The sequence below is a fragment of the Lepisosteus platostomus genome, chromosome 7 (assembly GCF_059453375.1).
Source record: "Lepisosteus platostomus isolate fLepPlt1 chromosome 7, fLepPlt1.hap1, whole genome shotgun sequence".
Taxonomy (NCBI): Eukaryota; Metazoa; Chordata; class Actinopteri; order Semionotiformes; family Lepisosteidae; genus Lepisosteus; species Lepisosteus platostomus.
Window position 1 is genome coordinate 18,645,079 of NC_142617.1, and position 22,723 is coordinate 18,667,801.

At 35.0% G+C, this 22,723-nt stretch overlaps 1 protein-coding gene across 6 annotated transcripts in view; it reads left to right on the forward strand.

Moving 5' to 3' along the window:
* LOC148658419 (cell adhesion molecule 2-like) overlaps window positions 1-22,723 on the forward strand; it is a 698,357-nt gene that overhangs the window by 271,735 nt on the left and 403,899 nt on the right. The window lies entirely within an intron of this gene.

Here is a 22,723-nt window from a genome sequence, read left to right on the forward strand (position 1 = left end):
TCTCTATTGTGTCTGAGTGCTAGAGGAAAGTGTAAAAAGAGTTCTGCTGCTGTGCTCAGTAGGCAAAAGTAACATACAGTACTATACTGTACATGGTGGTGAATATTGACACAAAGGCTGTGTAATGCTGGAGAACCAAAAGAGACATTTAAAATTACAGCAGTTATTATAATATATGATCTAATATTGTGCTTCATCAAAAACACAAGAAGTACTAGCTTCTGTTGGAGCTGAAAACAACGTCCTCATCCCTCTCCTAACCAAATTGGGTCAGTTGCCCCCTCATAAATATTATAAATTGTCCAGCTCTCAATTTACTATCTTGTTCACTCTGCCTCTCACTTGTCTGGCTGCTGCTCCTACTGATATACCACACTTCAGTGAATCAGCTCTCAGTCTCCAAGTTGTAGATACATACTGTATCTCGGGAAACTAGTACTTCCTGGCTTCTGAACAGTCACCTGAGCAATGCTTTTCCTCTGACAAAAGATGGCAGGTAATGGCCTTCTGGGGAAAATGGTTGAGGCAAGGATCAACATCTTACCTCCTCTTACCATTCTGCTACAACAGGGAGAAAACCCTTGGTACTAAAAACACAGAGCTTGGGTAATTCAAAACAAATGCTATTCAATAAACAAATTAAATTATTAGTAAACTACTTAAATGTAATTTAGTATTCATAAATTGTCATACAAAATTATCATCAGCTGTAGTGATGCATTAACCCTGATCAAGATTCTAATAAATTGAATATTTATTACATTCAAATAATATTAAATCAAATATATTGATGCTAATTGGGGTTAATTTCTTATTGTAACAAATTTGATGTTAAATCATGCCCATTCTTTGTTGGAATTACAAAATCCATTTGTAAATCAGCCACTGTAAATCAGTAAATCAGCCATTTTTAGCTATTTAAAAGTGTAATTTAAATGAAGGGATGTTATTTTAAAATTGCACAAAACTGCTAGTAATGCCTCATTCAGAATATGGCATACAATAGAGAACACTATATTACAAAAATGGTATTGCAATGTTATTGCTAACTGGAAATCAATCCAGAGAAGAGGGACTGCATACAATCCAAGTCTGACATTATTAGTCCTTAAGAGGAAAGATGTTAGGGCCCTGAATGAAGTATTCAAAAATCCCAAATCATGGACAAGATCAGAGCAGTACTCTTTTTCAGGATCAACAATGATTGAACAGAAGTCAAAAGTAAAAAATATGGGAAAGTGTATTCAAATCTGAAAATAGGAGGCACTTAATTGTTCAAAATGTTGTGGGAGCCCGGAATAAGCTACCCAGCCATGTTGTTGAAGCTGGTATTCTGACATCTTTCAGGAAACAGCTGGGAAAATCTTAGGATCAATTAGCTACTGGTACTAGCAAACAAATGAACTAGGTGGGCTGAGTGAAGCAATCATCACCTTGTGAACTAAACAGCTGGAATTGTTCTACACTCCAGTTCTTAGTGCATTTTAGTACGTTTTGAGTTTCCAGAACACTTTCTAAGTTATGTTCTCTATTGGCTCTAGAAATGTCCTTCCTAATTAAGCGGTGAGATGCACCAAAATTCATAATGTGCAAATACAAAGAAAGTGCTTGTGGGAAATCCTTACCTTTTGTGTGAATGTCTCAGTGGAACTTTGTACATAATACACTACAGATATGGGTTTTAAAATCCTGGGGTTATCTATATTATTGCAAAAAAAAGTCTCCTACAAAGACTTCTACAAAGTAAACAATACCAGCTTTATTGAAGTTGGCAAATTGGTCAAAGTCTTAGAACTGTAATCCAACAAACATATTCTCAACTACTCCTTAATTGTTCCAGCCTGCTTGTTCTCCCATATACAGTATATGTAAACAAACAAATATACATGTGAAAATGTTCATGTTCCAAACAATTACACTATTAGGGAACAAGTAATAGGTTTATTCCATGCTGAAAGAAGGAAGAAGACACAATGTTTCGGCTGTTTGGAATAAAATTATTACTTGTTCCTTTGCAGCCTATACATGTTGATGCAGCTACCCACCTGAACTAATTACACTATTATACAATCAAGGAATGCAATCAGTAGGTGAGACAACACAGTTGAAAACTATGCACCTATGAAGCCCCATTTTTGGAAGCCTCTAGAGGCAGGTTTAGTGTTATTACCATCCTTCCATGGGACAACCTCCCATATTACCAACAACAGAATGGTACAGTAAATTCTCTTGTTGCAACAACCTCTTAGGAATATCAAGGTATTATTGTTTCTTTTTGCTGTGTTTTAAAGTAATTCACCTTGCAGGACCTAATAAAATATTAAAATGAAACAAGACAAACAAAGCAGCAAATCAATAGAAAGAAAACCATAGCATTACTCCTTTGGTTTATTTATTTTTCTTATTCATTATTAACTCAAATTTAAATTACATTGAATCTGAAACTGATGCACTGTAATATGCACCATTTCAATATACTGGAATAGTATGTTTTAACAGTTTTGTTTTCTTTTACCTCTGAGGTTTCTTAAAGCTGTTCTCTGTGGCTTTAATAGTTCTATTACCAGGATGTAAAACATCTAAAACTGGATTTTATCCAGCATGCTATGCTGTTGGGAAACACCCTTAGAAAATGTGGGAAAAATGACTTATTCTGTCTTTTAACTAATTGTTACTAAAATGTAGGATTAATTTCTGCTTTAAAAGTAACAATTTGTCACATGCCTTTATCCAAAGAGACATACTGTATGACGTTGCAGGATCGATTGAGAAAAGAAAATTACAGTACAAGAAAAGAACATACAGCATAATGAAAAAATGCAGGATTAAAATATGTACAGTGTACAGTATAGATAAAAGTAAATTCTGTTTGTAAAAACACTAGTACAACAAAAACAAGGTAAAAATAAAAAAAGGTGAGTCACTTATTACTAGATAAATTGAATTTCTTGGACTATGACAATGATTTGATTTGGACATTCCTTTCATAAACACAGTAATTAGTTGTCGCACATTATGTACTGTAGACATTTGCCACCTTCACCCTTCTGAGAGGCAGGGCTGTGTAAATTGCCTTTCTTGTGATGATTACAAGACACTGATGACAGAAAGGCATTGCTGCTCGAGGTTTGGGTGCTTGAACTGTCAAGGGAGTGACACATCTCGTAGGTCTCAGGTCTGACAACCGAAGACCTGAAGGTTGTATAAAATGAATGTTTTGTTTATGTGACCTTTCTCCCGAAAGCCTCTAAAGATATTCTGCACAATATTTAGCAGATTAACACAATTTATGGGGAGTAAAGACCATGCATGCAATTAAATATGTCTTAGCAATAGCATTATCACAACAAAACTTTGTAGGAGTCTGCATCTATATATAAAAAAGAGTAGGAGAAACCTGTAAGCCCCTGCAACAACTTTATTACTGAAGCACAGTTTGAATGCTAGCAAATACATTAATATTAAGGTAATGTATTAGCTATTAAATAGCTCTTTATTGTGACAAAAGGTAACATTTTTTTAGAATGGTCAAACCTACTGTATACACAATATATATGTACATTATATAACAAGTGCCTTCTAGATTTGTCCTCTTCTAAAGCGTTATCAAAATATTTTTTACATATCTATTTTAGCAGTTTTTCAATCCCAAAATTAAAATGTCCCCCTCTTTTGTTTGGACCTCTTTGGTCTCTTCCACCATTTACTGTTTGCAACATTTTAATACTGCAAACATGTAAGCATCTAAGGGAAAGTACAAAACATAAAGTTCGAGGTTGTGTTTGTTTTTTAAATTATATCAAAATGTTCTCTATATGGTGTACCTATAGTATTTTATTAGCAGAAGTGGTGCTATCACAGCTGTTGGCCCTATTTTATTCTGTTGTTTTTCTTTGCTGTTTTGGGGATAAATTGTCTTTGCTTGTAAATGACATGGCCTCATCACTATGACAAAGTACAGAAGTAAGATTGTACGCTGTATTGTAGGTAACTCGATGCAGATAGAATAAACTACAGCTGATCAAGATGGATGGATTGCTACCAGTGAAGATGGATATAAAAGCTGTGAATAGTAGTGAAACTTTATTTTATACTCACTGGGTAGAATCATAACATTGGGGGTATTGGGAAATTGTAAGCTGTTAAGGCAGATGTGTATACAGCAACACTGAGAACTTCAGTTAATGGTATAACATTGCTGTTGTATCAGGGTAGGTACCTTATTTACTCTGTGCAACAATCATTTACTCAACATTGATCTTGGTCACTATAGGGACCCTGAAAACTATCACTACTGTACCAAACAGCATGTGGAACATTTGTGAGGGAATTCATGTCAAATGCTTTTACAATTACTGTTGATGCCACGTGCTGACAGCTGATTAAAATAGAACTGAGAAAGCTCATGGTGTGAATATTTGCAAACATTTTGTGAAAAAACAAACCAAACAGAATATCTAGGAAATTACTTGCAATGTTAGGTAAAACAAATCTATATTGTTGAAGCTGAAGGAGGAATGCAATTAATTTATTTTCTTACCTCTTAAAATTTCTATTTTAAACTGGACCCTCTTTCTTGTCACCCAAAAGTGTGTCTCTCCTGCCACATATGATTAGATTTACTGTTAAATAAAGAGGGTTTTACAAATATGCTCTACGTAGATTTAGGGGCTCATAATAAGTAACACTCAAATTTAAGTTGTCATCTCTGAAACTTTCTTGTCTGTTTTGCATATTTTAATAATAGGTTAATCTCATAATTGAACATTCTAGTTCTACAAAACAGGTATAAAACAATTAACTGACTTGTTTATAAAATTCATGTCAGCTTTAAAATATTCAAGTGTGCCTCATGATTAAGAGACATGCATTTTAATCATTAAAAGGAGAAAACTTGGCCATGTCAGTTACTGCTTTAAAGATGGGCTTGACCATTCTAAAAACAAATACAAGAAAAAAAGAACCCAATAACTTTAAGATGTTACCAAGCAACGGCAATTGAGATGTGCAGGCTGTTGCAAATAAGCTTTCTGGGGGATTCTGAAAGGTAAAGTTTAATTAATGCACAATGGGGACTTTCATGCAAGAAATGGAATAAGTCAGCATGGCTTTTTTTAAGTTGTTGTGTTATTTCTGTGCACAGTGATACTCCTGAGTTTACTATGGCATTCCCTGCACTGGAATATTCAAAATGACTAATAGGAAATGACAGGCAGTCATACAGGTATTTTTCTTAGACCTAATTGAATTGCCTCTGGGTCTCCATGTGAAATTGATTTCCCTATCCATGTTATGTGAAAAGCATTTGTGTCTTTTCTACAGCTACAGTATGTCACAGAACTGAAGATGTGGCTGCACAATCAGTCACAACCTCATCTTTTTCTCACTTGAATAGAACAAAAAGTATCTTTTCGAGGTCTTAGGTTTGTGTTCTAGTGAAACAAACTTGTTAAACTTTTCTCACCAGGGGGGAATCCAAAGTAAATACTTTACCTGCACTCGACTCTATGAATTATGTGAAACTCCACCAACTGCTCTTAGAGCATTCTGGCATTGCCTGAACATACTGTATACTGTTTTTTTACTGAAAGCTTTGTCTGATACTACTTATAAAGTTTAACACAATTAAACACAATGTGCTATACATACAATTAATTTTGTTTTGTAAGATATAAGGTTCTGTATTTGCATAGTGATGCACAAGACTGCTTAGCTCAGAACACAATGCTGAAATACAATAAAGGTTGCATAACACTAATGAGTGAGTTGGGAAATCAGTGATTCAGAGTGGATTGTCAGTCAAAACGATATACAGTAAGACAGGAGCATGTACTGTACTTGAAGCTTATCTGAATTGATCCCAGTTTGTTGTATGTACTGTACTGTTGACAGAAAGAGTGAAAAAAACAAACAAACAAGGTCACCAGATTTTCCCGCATTCCTAGAGAGAAGCGTACTTACTGTATTCGGCTTCCTTCAAGTCAGAAAGCAACTTCATGGAGAGAGTAAAGGAGTGAAAACTGATAATAGCATCACTGAAAACACCTAGATTGAAAAAAAAAAACAATTATCGTATAATTATTGACAAGTATTGTCTACTGGTCAAAGGGGAGTGGAATATGACCAACCCCTTTCCCGGGCATTAGCTGGGACATAATTAGTCAATTAATTTGATAATGCCACTGTGTGTACAGCTGAGAAATTATTTGGGTGAGATTAGTCTTCTGGGGTTTAATTTTAAGATAAGAGTTTATTTAGACTGAAGAGGCTAGACATCAGAGAGCAATAATCTCCCTTGAGTCTCCTAGATAATAGTTTATAATTTGAATATTGTTTTGTACTGTAATTTGGGGTAATGTGTATTCTGTGCTAAAATTAGAATATATTTATATATTTGTAAAAAAATGACTGTCAGCATTATTATGCATGGCATTGGACCAGTGCTTAAAAGACAAGAACAGCAGCACAAAACCCCAACTAATTTAGGTTTAATTAGTTTTATTGAAATTGTAAAAGCAAAAATCCCCCCTTCATTTGTGGTCTAATCAATTTCCCTTGACACATCCAAGAGGTTAAGTGTAGCTGACATCATATGAAATTAAACTTTTGTATGTTCACTCCTATATTTCTATATTCTGCATATGGTCCTATTAAATCAGTTTATATTGATTTAATGTAAATTTAAAATGTTTTTTTTTCTTTTTTCCATGTGTTACTGTATGTCTTTAGCGAGTTATCTTAAAATAATTCAGAAAACATTCAGCAAACCAATAGCAAATTCTGTTCTTTGAAAATCTCTTTGTTGGTCTCAGTTTTTTATCATTCTATCATATTCTAAGCAAAGCACTGGACAAGTTGTATGAAGCACTCCACATTCATACACAGATAGAAATGTTTAATGTTTGCAGATGTTCATAGATGTACAGTATCAGGCTTTTGTCCACTGTTGCTTTAACAACAACAATGCCGAAGAGCCAAGTGAAATATCACTTCATATAAGTAGACAGAATGGCAGTTGGTCTTGCAGTTATCTCCTGAAATGTATACCTCTCTCATTCCTTAGCTGTGTTGAAGGTCATTCATCTGTCTTGCCGTTTTCTTTCTGTTGATTTTCAATATGTGAGGTGTGTTATTCCGTTCAATATCACTGGCCCTGGCAATACTCTACAGCACAATAAATCACACTGCCAACAGACAAACTATTTATTTGCATTCAGTTTTCGTCAGCTTTAAAGTCAGAGATCTTGAATTGAATATTTTTTTCAAGCATGGGTTGTGATCCCAAAGTTTGATAGTGTATCCTTAGTTTTCCGTCTCAGCACTGCATGTCTCTTGAATATTCCCAGATTTTGGTTTCCGCTCTTTGGATACAGACCAGAGAAGAACCGTTTCCCCTGTGGGCAATGACTGTGACCTAAACTGATAAGTTAAGAGAATTCAACCTTTTAGCCAAGAGCAAATAAATTGTATGGGAGCGTTGCTCTGGAGAATTCCCTGTGGATGACATTTAGCTTTTTTTGTTACTCCCATTGTTTTAAAACTCTGCATAGTCACTAATTCCAGGTGATACATTAGAAACATCCTTTGCTCAGAAAATAGAAGTTATTGTTTAATGTACCTGAATGGTGTACATACTGTATATATATTTTTTTGTAATACAGTAGGTATTGGGTATTATATGTCCTTGGGTATTATATTGTATGTACAGTATTACTGTATATAATTTTTTGTATGTCCTTTAGATTTACTCTCAACAAAGAAAAAAATCAGTTTGCAGGAATGAACTAAACTTCCTCATGCCTTATGTTTGTGGCTTTTCTTGTGCTATAATGATTTTTCAAGAGGAAATCAAAGGGCATCTTTGCAGATAACAAAATGTACTGTAAGTGAAAGTGGGCTGCAGATCTCTAAACTGAACCTGGAAGGAACTGTGCTTTTGTCATGCACTTACTGTATCATGTGAAAAGAGAAACTTTTTTGATGGACACATTGTTATACTGTACACAAATGACTTGGTTTTATTAACATTATCATTGTAAGTTATTAGTTCATTAAATATAATCACTTATAACATTTCTTAAGAAAAGAAACATACAGTATACTGTACAGTATAAGTTTCAATAAAACTAAAACTCTGACTTTCTTACCAATTGTGAATTGCAAATATGTCACTGAAACATTTCATATAGAAATGTACCATAAACTATTAAGAATGATGGGCATACAGTTGTAATTAGCAAGGAGGGCTGCTGATGTCATGATCTATGCCAAGAGGTACCCACATTTCTTTAAACGTTTATACTATATTTTATGGATTCCATCACCTTTGCAACAGGGTTTATCCTGTGTTATATCAAGTGAGGACTCCACGAAGTGTTCTGTATTATGCCTTGTGTTGTAAGTTATGTTCCTTTGCAAATATCAACACACTGGTCTGATGGCTTCGAAACATTCAGATGAACAGACTAATCCATATTCTTCTCATCTCCTTCTCCAGTGTTTTTTATTACACCACGGATGTTACCCTTGTTGCTTCTTGTAGTGCTCTGACCTGTTTTTTCATTCAGGTTAGAGGAAATGTTTGAAAAGACTGTACTCAAGGATTGCATGTGTGGAATATGTGGAATAGGATATGTAGACAAAACTGCAAGACAATTAAAAACTATCAACACATGTATGGAAAATTGGGTATAAATGTATGTATATGAAATATGAAGCGAGTTATGCTAATTTAATTTATTAATGCTAAATGCCATTTAATGCTTAACAGCCTACTAATAGTTATTTACTTATTTTTTTTCTTTTACTTCTGCTGTAGCTTGTGTTATTTCTCTTTACCTTAATAGTATACAGTATTTGTCACTGAATTAGCTAGAAAAATCTGTCTGTTCAGTTTGCATTATTTGATTAAAAAATAATCATTTTACAGTGCTAAAGATAATTCAATAAATGTAAATATTACAAGACATAGTTTGCTAAATTAATAATAGGTGGTGTAAGTAATTACACACTAATCAATTTATTTATTTTGTTAGAGCACATTGTACAAAAAATATAATGAACAGGCTTTTCATCCAAACAAATTTGTTTATGCCATTTTAATCTCAAAACACAACATTTGTGTATATACTATACAAAATGTATATTCATTTTTGTTTGTCCTTGTATGAGTGTAGTCACCTGTAATTATGCTTTTCTTCAGATGTGAATGGAAATAATATAAAAAGCATGCTAACTTTTTTTTTCAATAAGCAAAAGCAGCAACATCAAATCTTAAAATGAAATACACTCCTCATGTTTAGATTGATGGATCTATAAGAGCTTCCCTATCAGTTGTGCCTCCAACTGGTGTAAGGCAGCTCGCATTATGCCACACCCCAGATTACATGACATTCCTAAGCTGTGTTGTATCGTGCAACATCAGCCATCTTGTCTCCTCTCAGCCTTGAAGTCAGAGCCAACATGACAGGAGGACTATGCAGTCTTTCACTCCCTCATGGGGCCCATGGCCCTCTAAAGCAGTTGTATTTGGGAATGTACAGATCTTTGCAATGCCCATGGCAGTTACCATGTAAACCCCACTTCCTGACACTGTACAGAGGTTTCTCATCAGAATGGAGCTGCAGCTTGTTCTGAACCAGACTGGGTATGACATTTTCATCTTGCAGCAAAAGGTCAAACACTACATGTTTTATATCCAGTATGCTGTCGCGATCTGGTCAGACTTACAGTAGTTTGTTTGAAATCTTATTAGGTGAATCTCAAAGACTTTACAATCATTTCCACTTCACCAGTACAACACCAGTACAGTGCAACACAGCAAAGGACATTCCACACTTTTGTTTAAAAATGGTGCAGTGTTATGTCTTTTCACAACATTGTGAGCCAAACTATTTTTCTGTTACAATCCGCACTGTTGGTCTGTAGAAGGGGATGATTTCCTTTGCTCACTGGAACCTCAAATACAGTGTAAAGTAAAAAAAAAACCACCACTGAAATGTATGAATGCAACTGAGGCCTGGCATTAGGGCATTGTAGTCCTGAACACTAATAAAATGAATAGAATGTTTTTTTTAAAAAAAGGGAATGTTGGAGAAGTGTGTGAACAGGAGTTGTATCTGCTGTATAAGAGAAGCACCCTGATTTCAATTTAAGTTGATATCAAACAGAAAATAATTGGTGAGTCCAATTATTCTGTGTGTAGTTTGCATGTTCTCCCTGTCATCATGTTCCCTGGGTGTTCTCTGGGTACCTTTGTTTCCTACCATAGTCCAAAAACATCCTGCTTAAATTAATCTATGTTTCTAAATTGGGCCTTGTGTGTGAGCTCTGTCATGGACTGTCATCCAAACCTACAGTAGGTGTCTTCCAATATTGCACCCTACATGTACTGTATGTCTGCCATTCCAGGCTTCAGCTTACCGCAGCCCTACAATATTAAAGGGTTTGTTGAAAACTGAAAAATGAATTTATTGCTGAATTATAGTATCTATAGAAAATCTATATACAGTACAGAATAGCTCAATAGCTACATAGTTCAATAGTTCAATAGCTACAGTATACTGTATATACAATAGTATATAAATAACTTCTATATCCAACAAAGCAGATTTCCTCTACATGGAAGTGCATTTGTAACTGAGAACAGGAGGCAAATCTTTACCTGAAGGGTTGTGGGAGTCTGGAACAAGCTACCCAGCTATGCTGTTGAAGCAGATACATTGGTTTCTTTCAAGTCCAATTGGATGAGATTCTTGTATCAACTATTAACTGCCATGCAATCTAGATTGACGAAATGGTATCCTTTTCTTTGGAAACTGTCTTATCTTCATATAGTTGAAAAAATAAGATTTAATGTTAAGAGTTAATGTAAAGGCCATTCAGTTCAATAGATCTTATCAATTTTCATATTTCAATTTCAAGGAAGCGATTGCTAGTGTACATCACCACGAATGGGATAAACATCCCTCTCTTTATTTTAGTGCAGAGTTGCATACAAGCCAGATTGATTTTTTTTGGTTTTTCTTGTAACTTGGCATCTGTTTTTGATATATCTGGTTTGAATATAATTTGTTCATAATGTTTTTGCAATAAAGTTAAAATAACCACTGGATTTAATCTTGTTAGCCTTTAAAATATTAAATACTGTACCTCAGTCAATAATATCACTCTTCTTCATGACACAGACATCATCTTCAAAGGTGTGCATGCACTATAGAATCTTGATACAAGCTACACTAGAATATGTGTATACACTATTTACACTAGAATGTCACACAGTCCTGTAGTAGAGTGAAGATCAAAAGATCAAACAATCTACTGTATATAGTATGTGAGATGCTACAGGCATGGGAAAGGACCAAGTGGGATTTCTAACTACAGTTTACAGAATGTTCAGTGTATGCTGAGTTTATCACTTAAAATTAACTTATTACTTTTTCTTACTAAAAAGACATCAAAGTGCTGCATTGTGGAGATGAAGAGCATCCATTCTGTTTATGATAACTAATCCTAGCATTCTGTTCATTTCTGGTTTGTATGAAGTTATTCACATGTGAAATCATTGAATTTTTTAACTGTTTCCTCCTTGATGAAAGGTGTTTTTTATTGTAGAAAACCTCTCTGTAATGTCCCCTTTCGCAGTTGGGACTGGATCTGTGAAGTACTTGGATGGGAGACCTCCTGGGAAAGCTAAGGTTGCTGCTGGAAGAGGTGTTAGTGACCCTGTTTCCAGGCCATATTCCCCCCTGGCCTTTATTAATCATGACCTCCTAATAATCCCCATATTCATTTCTCTGAAGAGTGCAGTGTTCTCACTCTATGTGAACAGTTCTCACTGATAGCTTTGTGGCATGTAAGTGTACTGGAGCACCTCGCATTATCCAGGTGGGGCTACACATTGGTGGTGGTGGAGGAGAGTCCCCATTATCTGTCAAGCACTTTGAGTGGAGTGTCCAGAAAAGCGCCATATACAGTAAATGGAAGCATTTGTCTTCTTCTTATTATTAAATTGGACATGTGTGATTTGTGTAGTTGCCTTCTGATATAGGAAAAGCAGAGCTATTTTACACCATGGTTTTCCTATACATCTAAATATTATTTTTAATATAAATTATGTCTACTGTATTATTACATTTGCTCTCGTATAAAGGGCTAATATAATACTACATACTGGTGGGGTAAAGGTAAGAACAGAATGAGTATTGTGTCTCTGATTTAATAAAAAAATCCACCCTCCATTGTTAGATCAGATTTTGCAAGCTCTTCTTTCCCGGTTTTATTGCATGTGGTGTTTCTTTTATCACCTCATTTTCATTTTTGTTTTCTTGGCTGTAATTCGACGCTTTCTGAAGGATGTACAAGTGGCACTCCCGTGCAATGCTAGAAGAATATCCCAGTTTATTGTCTTGTTCTGATGTGAAAGTGCTGAATTTAAGTACTGGCAGGCAGAATATGCCAAAGGGAATTTGGAGAGCTATAGATTGCTATGGGTTGTTTTTTTTGTTGTGCTGCCACAGGAGAGCACTGCTTGTAAATTCTGTTTTTCTTGTACTGCTAAGGCCATCCAGTGAATATTGTGTGTACAATATACATACAGTATAGTAATATCTCTGTTAATTGCACATCACCAGTGAATTTTCTTTTCCAGACTATTTCCTCAGAGATTTTGTTTCAGACCTACAGTATAGTGCTGGACATTTTATAATAATGTTTGTACCACTGCAAACACTATGCTGTAGTTTGAATTTGTGTTTAAGGGGTTTTCTTTCTTTTCTAAAACAATGGAATTATCTTAAAAGTTTGTCTACCTAACAGCTTAACTTTACCAAAAAGGACAATACCGGACACATCTTAATTACAAGTAAAATGTTGTACAGAATTTAAAAAAAGAAATCTGTGTTCATAAATATACTGTATAGTATATACTGTACTGTACATATTTAAAACAAGTTAACTTTTCCTCTGTACAATATGTCAATTGTGAAGTTCAGAGAACTACCTTTTTTTTACACCTTGTTTCTTTTGATTATGTCAGAAGTTATGAGGACAAACATGTAGGGATACTTTTAGAGCAGTAATTGGGCCTATTGGGCACATTGTGAGCACTGGAAACAAGGAGGCTCACTGTAACTGTGGTGATATTTAAGTATCAACCCAATACTGTATATACAGTATGTAGTGAAGGAAAAGACAATGTTTTAGAATTTAAATGAATAAAGAAGAATTTAAACAGAATGATCTAAACTAATTTGACAGTGATGAAGGAAAATGATACAAGAAACTCGATGATAGTGGTAGGTTTTACAAACAGGTTAACAGAAAAACCTAATACCAAACATATTCTGAAGCACATCTCAGTCTGTATGTTTTGCCATTTTCTAACGTCTTTCCATAGAATTTGGCAAAGTCTTTTGCTGTCTCTGAACAGTTTTTTTTTTTACCTCAAAACATGCTCATCTGCACTTCTGCAGCCTAACAGACGGTAAGCTTATCAGTGCTGATTAAGGTAACGTCTGCAAATTAAAAGCAATCACTTCATAAAGAGCTGTGTTTAAAATAGACAAAATTGCTAATTGTAAGTACATTAGTACATGCATACCAGTAGAAAGTATATGAATTTGTAATTTTCAGGTGCAAAATACAAAAATAAAATCTGTGTGCATTCTAAACCCAGGAAGAATTACATTCCCTGATTAGATCTAACACTTCAGGATCAGAGGAAAGAAGAGTCTATGAAGTAGTCCTTTTACAGGCAAGTAACATAATGAAAGTCCAATACAAGTTTCAGTTTTATGCAGCCTACTGAAATTAATTTGGCCCAGAATTATTAAGAACTGCTGCACTGCAAACACTTTAAATAACATTTAGCACATATTATGGATTGGTTGCTATAGCAACCAAACTAATAAACTTAATTGTAACATGTATGACTGATTCAACTGTCGCCTCAAGCTTGTGAATTTGCATTTCCGATACCCTTTCTTCTGTGAAAATGGAGCTTAAAACTTAATTTAGGACTTCATCTGTACAATAAAGTTATTACATTCGCAAATATCTTAAATTAAATCTATCATTCTTAAAATCAATAATAATTTAAAAATTATTATTGACTGAAAAACAAGGAGGTATGTCTGTGATACACACTTTGGTTAACATTTAAAAATGTTTTAAAACTGTTTAAGTAGCCCCTCTTCCCCAGAAAGGTTTTATTCCATCATCACTCACTCAAGAATATTGTATTTTATATACAGTAGAAAAGTGTGTGAATGCAGTTCTTTAGTGTGTCCGAGAGTGATGAGAATTATATTGCACAACTATGTGTATAAATACCCTTGTTAGTCATGTGCTGATAATTACACTGCCCACTTTACTATCATTTATTAGCTATAGTATGGCATTGTAAAATGGCCAAAGTACCTAATTACTGTACCTGTTTGAATGTGTACATGTTACAGTATATAATGACTTGTGCTATTGCTCCTATCAGTCCAGTTACTGTAGAGTGGGACATGGACCAGAGCAGAAATCTCAGATACACTATAAATAATGTCTGAATTCTGATTGGATGGGCTATCGGATGGCACAGTGGCGCTGTGGATCGCAGCGCTGCCTCATAGTTTTGGGGCCATGAGCCCAATTCCTGGGGATGAACCGATAGACAGTTATCAAGTGATACAGTATGATGTCATATTACAGCGAGTGTTATACACTTTTCAATAAAATTAAATTGCTACTATAAATTCATATTCATACAGTATATGTATTGTGAAGACAACACATTCCCAAGTGGTACAGAAAATGTGGGATAAGCGTCAAACCCACTTTCTTTCAACATACAGTACACATTATTTGAACTGAAGTTTCCACAGTGTCTTAAAGGGGAGTTAGCAGGGATGATTCAGGTGGGTAGCTGCGTCAGCATGCGTAGGCTGCAAAGGAACAAGAAATAGGTTTATTCCATGCTGAAAAAAAGAAGAAAGAGAACACAACTTTTCGGCCTAGGAGCCTTCTTCAGGTGTGAGGTTAATGATGTTTCTTTCAACAACCACGCCTCAAGCTCACAGGTAATGTATGTGGCACGTCAGTTAGCATCACTGAAATGCAGCAAGCTCCATACAGCTTACGCCTATCCAATTGAATGGTTTCTAGCAAATTGTACACTTTCAGTGTAATCTGAAATATCAGTAACTTGCATGACAAAGTGAAGTTCAGAAATGACAAGAAGAAGTGGTTGTCAATACCATGGATAGACTCTGAGATTATCATTATCGCTAGACAGAAAAAAAAAGTATTTTACAGCATTACAAGCTTTAATATGTTAAAACGTTTGATTTTAAATTATTTTGTAAATGGGAAAAAAAACATACTGTAGATAATGTTTTTTAAAGCATTACTGCCATCTCTATAGATATCTATCCTTATTTATTCTAATATAAAATAGTTTTCTTAAAAATATACAGTACACTATCACAAGATTATATTACCTTTATCTAGTGAAATTGTATATACTTTATACATGAGCATGGTGGCATTGCCTCTTTGCAACAATTCTAACTATTGTATAGCAACATTGTTTTTATTTCTGTAAGAAAACCGTTTTCTAACTCAATCCAGCAATTTCTATTTTACATAATTCTCAAGATCTCCCTTTGGTTATTGTGCTTTTTGAACAAATAAAATTGAATAATGCAAGATAAACTGTAAGTAAGAAGATAATTATTTTTAAAAATCAGAGCTGTAATTATGAATGCAGAGACATTCTCAGGTCAGTTCACTTAAATAGTTTTTTAACACAAACTGTACACACACAGCAATGTTAAGTGCCATTTCTTTTATATAGAGATCCTGTGGTTACATGGAAAAACACACTGGTTAAGGCTTACAGTTCTCTCTTTACATTGTAATTCACAAGTGCTCTAAATGACTTGACATTTATGGAATTTATAAAAGGAATTTAAATACTGCTGATGATTAAAGGCTGGGTCTGCCAAGAATGGATGTAATTATTCATTAACAGAGGCCAGAGCTATAGGCTTTTGAAAAGGAACAAAAAGGTGGTTTTATAGTAAATTCAGTAGTCAGGAATCAGGAAAGACAGGTTAGCAACACCAAAAAATGCAATAAAACCTATTAAAACTATTTTTGTAGTTAAACATGAGAAAATTCTGTGAAAGATTCATACATGTGAACTGTACATTTAGTGGACATACAGTATCAGAAAATCTTTGGTGTAATTTCCATAGCCTAAGGAACATGTGACATTACATTAAATACATACAGAAGTACAGCAGAAGGATAAGTTACTAAATGAATATCCTATTCTATGGACACCCATTAAGAGAGCAGGTTGTTTTTTGTTGTCCAGGAGTCACTGATCTGAATCTTGGCTGTGCTGTTAGTTGATTGTTACTACAATTCCCCAAGCAGCTTGGGCTCACAACTGGCTAAGCAATTCTATGGGCAGGTAGGTTTGTAACTGACTGTATATTCTTAGCTTCTTGTGTACTATACAGATCTAATGATCTTCTGGTGCTTTAGCTCTACCATTGGTCTGACGGTGCATGTTTTGGAGGATATGTACCCAAACGTTGTCTTAATAGTAACTAATAAGGCTGTTGGATTGTGCATAGTGGATAATAGAATTCCAAATCTGTGGTGGCATTAAAAGAAAAAAAGTTCATTTTAAATTAAATTTTGGAAAATGTTTAGCATGGTTTACCAACTATGATAAGGGTGTGGCTGAATCTGTCTTTGGTTGAAAATTAGCTGTCATATTGATCCTGTATGTTACTTGATTTACAGTCTTTCACCTCTGTACCACCTTTGTACTGCCATGATCAGATGCAGGTCATATCTGTATTAGTTTGAGATGTACAGTAACACTAACTTTACAGCAAATATTGTGTGCTGTGGAAACAATAAATATGGACATAAATTATTTTAAAGATTTTGGGCACTGGATGTGTCAGGCACCAACCAAATGATCTTTTTGCTATTTATGATAAATTCGTTCACATCTAGTAGCTCAATTGTCATGGAAAACTATAAGATGAGGGGTGTACAGAAATACTGAAGAAGTGTACATCGTACACTATGTACAGTACATCAGGAGTATTGTGAAAGAAGATTAGCGAACTGCATTTCCTGTGGTAGGACTGTGTTGAGTTCATAGTCAACAATACTATAGACTTATGATCATGAGTAAATTGAAGTGTGTCAACCCTAGCTCTGTCCCTAACCTTGAAACTAATGGTTTATACAGTACGTGTTCAAATGCACCTAGTTATATGGATTGTGGTTCCCCAATGCAGAACTGAAAACACAGCCCAATTTCAGTCTAAATCCACTCTGTGACTAGCGAGAACAACTTAGAGAATGTGCCATATATTCCACAATGTTTTATATTTCACAATATTTTGAGGTTTTTTGGCAGCTTGGTCCCATTACAATCTAGCAGGCTCGCCTTCAGCTGAGGTTGTGATGAGGGTAATGGTGTGTGGGATTGAACTGCACATTCTGCTGGTTCCACCAGTTTCCAGTAGGACTGAGATCTGAGGATTGCTCTGGCAAAAGGAGGTAATGGATATATATCTCATGCTTTGGAAGCCAATCATACATTTCCTGAGAAAAAATGTTTTCCTTTGGTTGGGGATCTAATATTTTGGCCAGTGAGGGTATAAATTGCATATCTTTTCTGTGTCTGACCTTGATCACAGTTCTTATACAGTACATACTGATAGGTGAGGGCACAGTGTTCGTACTGGGGTGATCCTATAACACAACAAAACTACAGTTTCTTTTGTTTTTACTTGTTTTGTGTCTATACTTCTGCCAAGAATTTTCTAATATGTCTGTTTTGATGTCCATTTTGATCAGGACTACTGAGTCTTCTAGTCCCACATCTTGTTGTTCTTTTAAGCCCAGTTGAAATGTATCTTTTTCTTCTCAAAAAACAATATTTTTTTCTTCACTTTCCAAGCTATGGTTTATTGTTAGGAAAGGACAGTTCTTCTAAAGCCCAGGATAAAAAGATAAAAGCTCTGTAACCTACCACAGATTTACAGGAGAGTACATGAAAGAGCATCATAAATATACTCTCTGTTTGGAATAAAAATACTCAAAAAACAGTTTGTGCCAAGAACATTTCATGTTCTGCTAATTTCAGTAGCACTACAATAGTACTCAACTTTATTTTTTCCTGTTTACAACATTTCCAAAGGTTGTCCACAGCAATGGAAGTGTCTTGAAATAATGTGAATTCTAACATTTTTTTAAAAAAGGTTTCAATTTGGAATTAATGACAATAAAGGCAAGCTGGGTAATATACTGTACTTTATGCCTACATTACATAAGTAAATAAACATATGGCTCTTGAAAGAGTAAAAGAAAATGATACATAGATGTACTGTATAACCAAATCTGTAGTTGCCTACAGTACCTGATACTGTTATCTACGATATGCCTAATGAATGACATACTTCAAAGATTAGCTGCACTGAAGCTAGGCCTTAGGCATTTTGAAAAGGCTGGGTTTAACAGCCAAGTGGTGCAAAACAGGTTCTTTTTTGTTATTGCTGATATTGCTGAAAAATATGAATATTTTTTCTAAAAATGAATAATTACGTCTGTGTGAATCCAAGAGAATATATTAATTTGTGCTTTCCATGATCAGAAATAATACATTGAGGAATTCAAAGATAGTAGATATTTGAACATTTGACTGTAAACTCTATCCAGACATTTTTGAATTTGTGGAACATTTTGATGTATTTTTGATTATGCTATGCTTTTTTGGTCTGGCCTCAATATTGTGCTCTAAGATCTTTTGGGATTCAGTCAGGACTAGCTGCTTCTAACTGATGTGGGTCTTCTACACTATGGTCTGTGAATCCCTGTGTTCTACCTGTGGCTATCTAACAAGCTTATTGGACTTTTTATATTCATTACCAAAAGAGAGAAATGTAACCATCACAGATGGAGAAGGATCAGCACTACTATGTCTGTGTTATTTAGACCAGTCTATAATGCACAATTTTATGCATTATAAATACAGTGTATGTCATGCACGGTTTCCAATTGGGAATGGTTGCAGTTGTACTGAATGATTGTCTGAGCTTACAGGACTTACACTTACAGGACACCTGTTCTTGGGGTATAAGTAAGGAAATTACATATTTAAAACATGTCAACTTAGTCTGATAAGCCACGTGATTCCATCATTAGAAATGTGTATTAATGACAAGAAATAAGCTTTTACAAAGATGAAAAGAAATTCAAATGAAAAAGGACAACTTCATGGAAGAAGAAGCAGAATTTCTGTGGATAACTCCAAAAGGAGAAGTTCAGTTAGAGGTTAGGTAATTTCTGCTAGCTTCAACCGTGAAATGCTTTAGGTTGTTATAAAGAACCTGCAATTAACGAATTTAATGATGCAGACTTCTATTTGGTTTGATTCTGATTTGCTTTTTCAGGGAAGTGTGAACTTCTTGCTTTTATGTGCCCATGAAAGAGCATGTTTACAAGAAGTTGTGATAGTAAAATTGTTCTCTAAATCTCACTGTGGTACTAATAAGGCAACCCTGTTAAGAAATTATATTTTTTAATAAAAATTGTGTTTTAAAATTAAGACACATGTCAGCCTTTCAAAAATTCATAATATGATGAGGCAGTAAATCAACAGGCACCAAACCCACAGTGAAATAATCTCATAAATTTAACCCATACTGTACATCTGTTGTCAGAAAGCCACTTTCTGATAGAAGGACAGGGCATCAGGTGGGAATTGGGAATTATACGTCTACAGGATAGCGTACAGTATATTAGTGCATTGTAAGATTCACACACACGGACATTTACAGCGAACAAACAAAACATGCCCCAGTACAAATGTGATCATAAAAACCAAGAGCTGTGAGACCATGATACTAACCACTGTACCTCAATCACTTTGCAAGTAAATATTTATGAAAATGGATTTAATTTTGAATGGAACAGTTGTGCAGTGGTTAGTATTGCTATCTGGCAGCACTAGGGCCTTTGGTTCAAATCTAGACTTGAGTGCTATCTGCATGGAGTTTGTACGTTCTCCCCATATTTGCATAGGTTTCTTCTGTATGCTCCAGTTTCCTCCCATATTCTAAAGACATGCTGGTACTGTAGGTTAATTGCTCTCCTGCTCCTCTTCAACACTCTATTGCATATAGCAAGTTAAAAAAAATGGTGATTAATTTATTTATGAAGTTATAGTTATTCCTCTTTCATTATGGAAAGAGGAAGAGATATAATAAAAGTAAGCATTTTTGGACAGCTCATTTAGTTTTTGCATATGAATTAAACAATTGATAATGTCTTGTCCCAGTTTCCTAAATCCTCTGTAATCCTTTTACATAAAACTGGAAACAGTTTTACTGTTTTACTGTTATGCATTTGAGTATATAATGAAACACTGTTGAACTGGAAACACAGTTTCAGTTTGACCCTTAAATGACAGAAAATGGCAGCTATTATTCGGTTAGCTTATAAAAGCACTGGAAAATCCTAGAAAGACATGCCTTAATTTTCATCTGTTATATTTATTTTATCTTCCAACTCCCTTTAGATGCATGTCTGGTTCGACTCTTCCTTTTAGTCAAGAATACTCTTTCAGGTTTTTCATCTATAAATCTGACAGTTTTTTTGTGGTTTTACAATGATCATACCAGGCATTTATTTTGATTTGCTGTGGTTTTCCACCATTTGTATAGTGTATTACCATAACTCTCTATCATTCTTATTAATTTAGTCATGGCTTCGATGTGCTTTACTACACTTCAGATCCTTTATGATGGTAAATTACATTAAATTCGTATAAAGGCACAAAACTGTGCCTACTGCAGTAAGCTTTGGTTTCTTTTTTAATTTTGCACCTTCCACATGAGAGCTTCTATTTTTGCAGTATAGAGTATTTTATTTCAGATTGAATTTCACTTCAGATTCAGGAGTGTTTTCTAATATTTGCTCAGAACTTTTTTTTTAATACACAAACAGTGCCTTTTGTGAGGCAGGGCTGTGATTTCTCTCCAAGATAAAAGCTGCTCAAATCTTCCCAGTTCAGCAACTACTGTAGCAAACTAAAGCTGTTGGCTGAACACATCATCATTGCAAGCCAAAAATCACTGAGTCCAGAGCAGGCGAACATATGTGTCAGAGGCTGTGTTAAAGTTGGTTTGCATTTTCCACCCCTGAATTCTTCAGATCACCCATTTGGAAATGTCTCAGGTAATTGGGTTCACAGCCAGCAGTGAGATCAAAGACTCGAGCCATTAAAACATTTATGGAGAATGCTGGTAGCACTTGTTTTTTTTTAATCTTTTACAGTAAACCTGAAAAGAGATGTTGGCCTATCATTGCCAATGACAGCGAAGAGGCCAGATAAAACATGTATGTGGGCAAAAGATCGAATACCTCCATCTGTGCTCTTGTTTGCTTTCATATTTTATCAAAGTAGATGAAAGATCATTTTAATTCATTCTGTATGAGAATTGAATGAGGTTTGACCCCAATTAAAAAGGATAATAAAAAATGAATGAAAATGTAATATTTCTGCCTTATTTCTTTTTGAACTTTTTTTTGTACGATTTTTATTGCATGCTTTATAGATATATTTTAGATGTGAGTATGCACTTGCTTGTCATCATCATTGTCTAAGAAATGGCAACAACCGAGTGTTAACTGATTCTAGAGGGATGTTGGGGAAAAAAAAACCAAATCTAATGGCATAAGGGATAGATCATTTCTTACTGCACAAGGTTCACTATTATTCCATTTTCAAGCTATTGTCAATTTAAGATAAAAAAGGAACAACCATCCAGCTATTTTCTAATCACTTTATCCAACACATGGTTGCAGGGGAGCCAGAGACTATTCAAGCAAAAATATGGGTGCAAGGTAGGATACATCCTAGACGTGATCCTGTCCATTGCAAGGCACAAACAGACACAGACGCCTACAGTACACACTCACACCAGGTTCAATTATCCCAGAAGCCAATTAACTTACCAGTATGACTTTGGTAGAATCCCATGTGAAAATTAGGAGAACATAGAAACTCTGTGCAGAAAATTGAGTACAGGGCCCCAGCACTGTGACACAGCAATACTTACCACTGTGCTGTCCTAAAACATTTTTTTTTCTTAGTGTTTTCTTACTGACATTATATAGCTGTACTTTATTTACACTATGTAAAGCAGTTTGGGACCCTGAAGGATAAGAAGCATTGTGTAAAGTCAAAGAATATGTTTTGTTAAATAGAACAGTTTAGGAGTGGCTCAGTTGTGCAGTGATTATCATTAGTGCCTTGTAGCACTAGGGCTTTGGGTTCAATTGCTATCTGTGTGGAGTCTGCTTGCACTCCCTTTGTTCAGTTGTTTTCCACTCACAATCCAAAGACATACTGGTAGGATAATTGGCTTCTGGAAAAATTAGCCCTGGTTTGAGTGTCAGCGTGTTTGTATTCGTGTTTGTGTGTGCCCTGCAGTGGACTGACATCCAGTGTGTACCCTGCCTTGCTACCATTGCTGTCTGGGATAAATTCTGGCTCTTCTGCAACCCTGAATTGGATGAAATGGTTAGAAAATGGATGGATGGATAAAAGATTTCGTTTTACCTTAACATATTTGGCTATGAGTTTTAAATTCCAGGTCTTGTGCGCATCTTGCATCTACGCAGTAGGCTCTGGATTACA